General features: G+C 41.2%; 1 protein-coding gene across 1 annotated transcript in view; it reads right to left on the reverse strand.

The window, feature by feature from the left end:
- LOC127661617 (E3 ubiquitin-protein ligase Siah1) overlaps positions 1-6,587 on the reverse strand; it is a 40,100-nt gene extending 33,513 nt beyond the window's left edge. The window contains exon 1 of the mRNA XM_052152404.1: positions 6,435-6,587. The gene's annotated coding sequence lies outside the window, so the exon portion shown is untranslated. The remainder of the gene's footprint in view (positions 1-6,434) is intronic.
- Between the last annotated feature and the right edge of the window lie 611 nt (positions 6,588-7,198).

Consider the following 7,198-nt stretch of genomic DNA (forward strand, 5'->3'; position numbering starts at 1 on the left):
TGAACAAATTGTCATTATTGATAGAGTACATAAACAGTGTTCAAAACAATGTCTTCACCTTACCACGATTTACTACGGTAAGTCTCTAAAAATTAGAGATGCACCGATCGACCAGCCAGGGACCGGAATTAGCCGATTTTCCGCATGCTCAGCCGGATCGGTGACCGGCCGGTCAGCCTCACGTCTTTTACGATTCCAAACCGGTCCGATTTGGAGTGAAATCGCTGGCTCATGACGTTCATCCGCACTCACAGGAAATTACCACCGGCTGTCTCATGTTCTGGCTGGAGAAACTACCTACGCTGTACAGCTCAGTAACACTCAGTTCAGGACAGCATCGTTGCAGTCTAGATGGATGTATATCCGTTTTACGTTTGGTGAAGTTGTTTACCTGCTATAAGTCTTGGATATGTTTTCTGGTAGGGTTGTTGAAGCTCATATAGCTTGCCATGCTTTTATGAATCAAACATTACTCGTGTGTTAACTGATCACGCGTCTCTACACTGTCCAGTGAAGATACTATGACACGTTTGCGATGTATGTTTTATCTCTTATGTAAAGAATAATTGACGACGAACCGTTGAATTGTTGAAAAAATAATGCACACCCGAAGGGGAAATGCAGTCATGACACGATGCTGAGTTACCGTTGCGCACAGGGTGTGCATCATTTTTAAACAATTTAACGGCCCGAGGCAATTATTCGAGAATACCACAGTTACCACACCTGAAGACCTTGCTCAGGGTTTAATCTCCAGAAATGTTCTGGGTTTAGTCCCTAAAACGCTCTTATGAGGGGAACTAATTTCTTCGGCCACAGATTCAGTGTCTTTAATACAGCTAAATTCTTCCTTGCCAATTCGAAAACCTCACGTTAGAACTAGCGATGGAGGCTTTCGCTGCTTCACTCGAGGACATACTGGAGTAACAAGTTAGAGTGTGTTTGTGTTTTAGTGCGCAAGTTTGTATTTGAGGGATCAAAAAAGAGAAATTCAGAATCTGAGATTACCTTTTTTCTTGTCAGAAATAACATCGCTTCAAAATCACTAAGATGCGTGTCGCCATATTCTCATTGTAAACCGTAATACATTTTTCATCCCCACTGAGATGCAGGAGTGTGCTGACATAATGAGTATGTTTGGGCCTTAAGTGTGCGCGCTAAGTGTATAATGTCTGTGTGTCCATGAGTGTGAGAGATGGAGAGCACAAGGGTTTTTCCCAAAAATATTTCAGATAATATAGAAACTGTTATATTGATCAAGTGTAACGAACTTTGATACAGCTCAAGCCTTCATTGCTTATTTGAAAATGTCAAGTTAGAACTAGCAACGGAGGATGTGCTGCTTTTCGTGCATAGGAATAAAAATGTGTGTACGTGTGTGCAAGAGTGCAAGTGAATGTGTGTGTTCGCGCACGAGCCTATGTGTGGCACAATTTTATAAATATTTATTTTCAAACGGCAAACTTTTGTTTCTGAATTCTTACACCGTAAATATCCCATTTAAAAAAATATGGCTTCAAGTTTTCAAGATGAAGAACAAATTCACAACACCAAATTCAATATTCTAAAATTAAAAGTTCAATATTTACTGCATGTCACTAAAACACAAGCAGTTCGGCTTTCTCAGGCTGCGTTTCCACTCGGGCAAACGAAATCCTCTTAAAGGCGCTTATAGCGCTAGGAGAGAGCTTGCTCCGCACCGCTGCCAATCCTACGATCCACCTTGCGAGCATGACGCTCTGCTTTCATAGTAATGAATTGAAAACCTCAGCGTTGCTCACAACGCACCAGTGGTAATGTAGGGTCAGACAGGATGAACTTGCTAATGATTAGGCTACATCGGACCGGTGATTGATTGATTCTATCCGCAAGACTTCATGACAACGGTTGCGCCCTCTCATCATCTCTAGTGAAGAGCATGACAGAACAGCAGTGATGTGGACAACAGCTCTGATCTTTCTGCGCTGTTATCTTGAATACTGTTCTCTAGCACCAAACATGCATAATGTCTGCCCTGTCCTGCTCCGCATGTGTTGCCTCTTTTCCCTGCATGCGTATAGACATGAAGCGTTGCATGAGTTAACATGGTTTCAAAGCACCTTTTAGAACATAATGTTTTTTCCTTCTAAATGTATCTTTATTAATCAGCATGTTAAGAGCCTTTAATAATAAACTAATCGATTTCAGTTCTAATTTTGTGAAAAATTAATTAGATGTCTGGAATGGATAAGGAAAGACTAAAATTAGTCTCTCACTTTAATGAAAATATACAAATGTTTTTTAAAAACGTTTTCTAAATTTTCCTCTCGGGACACCCCTGAACCCACATTCAGCATCATTCCACAGTCACGAGGGCTTCTATGCCCCATATTTGGGTATCTGAATCTAAAGAAATATAAAAAGATTTCATTTTAATGTACAAATATTCCAACAAATACTGGACTGATGTCACTATGCTTCAGAACAAACGGATGTTTTAACATCTTTTAACATTAATTTTCAATTGATAAACATTTAAAATATTTTTTATAATTTGGTAAAAGATCCCACAGACCCCACTGCTTTGGCTATCTCTGGACCCCCTGTGCAGTTTTGTAGACACTATTATGACCGTTTAGAATACATTTTTTCTTTTTCTCCATCAAATAAAAAAAAAAAAAAAAAGAAAGTGCAATGTGTAAATGTATATAGTGATAAATACAGGGCTTAAAGTGAAAAAAATTGCTGAGCCTGAACTTTTTTTGGGGGGGGGGGTTGTTTTGCAGAGACGGACTTATCTTCAAATGGAACCATTTATTTTTAAGTATTACGGCTGTATCTTAATGGCATCTTTTTATTAATGAAGGCCAGCATCACTGATATTTTATTTAGTATACTAAATTTTAGGATTATAAAATAGTCCGCAATGCATAAATTATAAATTAAATTTGATTAATCCTTATTAAAGCTACAAGCGTTCTTTAGTCAAAGAGTAGTTAGTAGTTTTCTCTGTTCCCTTTGTTCTTTGGTTAACTTTACTGACAGACAGAATTAGTGGCTACTGTCACTTTAAGATCTACAGCTGGTGACAGGATCTCACGCGTCTCATTCTCTCACTACTCTTTACTTCCATTTAAGATTTTATTTAACTCATTTAAAGTTAATAATGATTGATTCTTGTGAGGATACTCGACAAAACGGACATTTTGGCATAAATGTGTGTGTTATTGTTCGTTCAAGCCGAAAGAGAATTCGATACTGGTTCGCGACTTTTTGTGCCTCGTGTGTGTGTGTGTGTGTGTGTGTGTGTGTGTGTGTGTGTGTGAGGAGGACATTTACTGAAGTGCGTTCTCTTTTGTCTTGTCGCACATTAATGGTTTAAAGCATTTGGTGGACAAACTAATAACTAATAAGAGCTAAAGAATGACAAAGAACGGATGCAGCGTTAATTGTGTTAAATATTTTAAAACATTAAAGCTGGACAAAAAAAAAAAAAAAAGAAATCGCATACGTTAACGTTGACAGCACTAAAGGTGCGTACACACTGCAACGTTACTTGTCATACATTGCTGACAGAAAATAAAGCGGTTTAAAGTGGACTCGTTTTCATGGTAGGCCTACACATAATGTTTTTTTTAGTAAGCTACACAGAATGTTCTACATTAAATATTTAACTAACAGTCTGAAGTTACCTAGCAGCAGTGTATGTTAATGTTAGCTCAGTCAACGTAAGGCTAACATCAAAAGGTGTAGACAGAAAATATGATTATGCTGACCTGAGCTAATTTACTGAAATCAACCAACTCACATCTCCTTTCTTTTCATCCATGATGACATTAAGTCACCTAATGTTGTTTCTGGAGTTCTGCGCTCCATGCTTTCACCGACGACGCTAACATGAGGTATGGATCTCAATCACACTGTTGCCAGGACCCGCCCTGCTCTGCTTCTGATAGGCTTGTGACGTTAGTTAGAGCTGCGCTCCTCTCATATGATTGGTAGGTGAAATCAACTGACTCGAAAATATTAAACCGCATTCAAGTTCCCAGTTTCAAATGCAGCCGCGCGGTATGCGCGCTCATAATGGAAGCGGAGCACTCGTTTTTTCCAAGCGCGTCCGCGCCGAAAGTGCGTCCGACTGTAATTTGCAGCCTGATTAATAAATTTTACCTGCGCCGGAGGCCGGACCTGCCCTCAAGCCGGAAATCCGGCCCCCGGCCGGAATACTTTAAGCCCTGTAAATATCGATATCGAACAATATGAAAAAGATTATCGTGATAACAATTTTGGCCATATTGCCCAGCCTTACAAAAGACCTTGTGAATATGCCGGACGAAACAGGTAAACAAGTATCTATATCCACAGTAAAATGAGTCCTACATTATCATAACAAAGAGCTTACTTTTTGGAGAAATGTCCTCTGGTCTAATGAAACAAAAATGTAACTATTTGGCCATAATGACCATCATTATGTTTGGAGGAGAAAGGGTGAGGCTTGCAAGCCAAAAGAACACAATCCCAACCATGAAGCATGGGGATGGCAGTATCATGTTCGTTGTGTGTGTGCTTTGCTGCAGGAAGGACTGGTGCACTTCACAAAATAGATGGCATCATGAGGAAGGAAAATTATGTGGATATTTTGAAGCAACATCTCAAGACATCAGCCAGGAAGCTAAAGCTTGGTCGCAAATGGGTCTTCCAAATGGACAATGACCCCAAGCATACCTCCAAAGTTGTGGCAAAATGGCTTAAAGACAACAAAGTCAAGGTATTGGAGTGGCCATCACAAAGCCCTGACCTCAATATGATTATATAAAATTTGTGGGCAGAACTTAACATGTGTGCGAGCAAGAAGGCCTACAAATCTGACTCTTGTTACACCAGTTCTGTCTGGAGGGATGGGTCAAAATTGCAGCAACTTATTGTGAGAAGCTTGTAGAAGGCTACCCAAGAGGTTTGACCCCTGTTAAACCATTTAAAGGCAATGCTACCAAATACTAACAAAGTGTAAAGATGAAAGTAGTAAAAGCTTAAATAATTCTCTCTACTATTATTCTGACAATGTAATTTTTTTTTCTAAATGTTTTATCCCCTTTTCTGATCCGGGTGTTAAATAGCACGATCCTCCACATGCGGAGTCTCTGCGGTGTCATGCACAACAAACCATGTGATAAGATGCGCTGATTGACAGTCTCAGACGAGGAGGCAATTGAGACTTTCCTCCGCTTTGGAGACTGTCAATCAGCGCAGCTTATCACATGGCTCGTTGTGCATGACACCGCAGACACTCCGCATGTGGAAGTTCATGCTATTCTCCGCGATCCACGTACAACTTACCACGTGCCCCATTGAAAGCGAGAACCCCTAATCACGACCACAAGGAGGTTACCCCATGTGACTATACCCTCCCTAGCAACCGGGCCAATTTGGTTGCTTAGGAGACCTGGCTGGAGTCACGCAGAACACCCTGGATTCGAACTCACGATTCCAGGGGTGGTAGTCAGCGTCAAGCGAGTAGTTCTTAAAATATAGTGATCCTAACTGACCTAAGACAGTGAATGTTTCCTATGTGTTAATGTCAGGAATTGTGAAAAACGTACTTTGCTAAGGTGTAAACTTCTGACTTCGACTATAATCTCAAATTAGGATCCACCAGAAGACACGACTTACGTAATGCATTCTTCTTCAAATTGCTTGCAATTTTTAGTTTCAAACACATATGTCGATAGAGAGCACAAAGTTACGTAGTGCAGCTTTAATATTTAAATACGAGGGTTTCTTTACTATTGAATACTTGGAAGTAATGTTTACAACCACTCATTTACACAACGTGCAATCATCATCACGATTTATATTGAAAGTAACAGTTATTAAAAAGGTTAATCTATTACACGCTGACCTAGCCCCTTCTGTCTCGCACGTGTACATTGAGTCTGACTGCTTTTGCACTGCAATTTCTCACAAGTGATGAATAATGTCAATCCACAGCCATCTATATGGTCAGTACTGATTAAAACTGTCTCATTTGATTTAATGTGAATTAACGAGGCCGCAACCTCACAGTCAAGATATAAACAACCCACAACCAGCATGCTGCATGCACCCGATTATAAAGAGGGAAATATACCACTATAGTCACATTACACACAAACTCCACGCTGGTTTACCATTAGTCTCAGTTAGCACCCAGAGAGGGCTAGCAAAGCAAGGCTAATAACGGCTAAATGTAAAAAATTAAGCGTTTAAGATAATTAATAAACACGTCGTGACTTGATATGAATCACACCAGCAATTGTAGTGTATTTGTAGAACAATAAGTCCATATAAGAGGTGTTTTAATGAGAAACACAGTAAAAGGTTGGATAGCATGTTCGGCTAACCGCTGTCCGCTTAGCCCAGTAAAATCAACAACAGAGCCATTATCCTCGAATGGGGGATTTAAATCCACCGCTTACCTCTCGAGAAATATCCTAATGCGGCCAAAATGAACAATCAAAAGAATAGTCCAGCACACGTCGGTCCTCGTTGAGTTATACGTCCGTTAATCGCTTGAATATTTGTTTCCACTTTCGTTTAAAAGGAGACGCTGCGGTCGCCCGGCAGTCTCGGTGTCGCGCGCTGACTGAGGCTGTCGAAATTTATTTTTGCACGAGAGCGGCGCTGTGGGGGCTACGTGAACGCGCCTCCATGAAACCTATGCCACGTGAACGCGGGAAGGGGACCAACGTTGTGTCAGCAGACAAAAATGAAACAACCTTCTTGTAACGATCTTCTGACTGTGAGGAGGCAACATAAATTGGGGAGATTATGGCTTATGGTGTAGTACAGGGTTAGTCAACTGGTGGCAAAATCCTGCCCGCCAATCATCTATGACTGGTCCTCCGACGGATTTTTGATCAAATTGTTTCGAAATCTGAAAATGGTTGGTTGATCCAAGATGGCGGCGCGGTAGCACGCAGCGGCCACTCCGGATCCACAATGGTGCTATTTTTGTTAAAAAAGCCCGACTTTTGCAACACATGGACATCGGAGCAACCAGTGTTCGTGTCTACCATCGCCAGACACTACTCAAATATAAGACTCATGCAAAAACCAAGCTGCATGATGACCTGCAGGAGGCGCTACGCGTACTCGGCTTGCTGTGGAGACCAGGCCTCCAGCCCTCGGCGTCGCCTGATGCCGGTGGCCGGGGGAGAGGACGTCGTAAGCGGTGTCGCAG

This window comes from Xyrauchen texanus, chromosome 21 (assembly GCF_025860055.1).
Source record: "Xyrauchen texanus isolate HMW12.3.18 chromosome 21, RBS_HiC_50CHRs, whole genome shotgun sequence".
Classification (NCBI taxonomy): Eukaryota; Metazoa; Chordata; class Actinopteri; order Cypriniformes; family Catostomidae; genus Xyrauchen; species Xyrauchen texanus.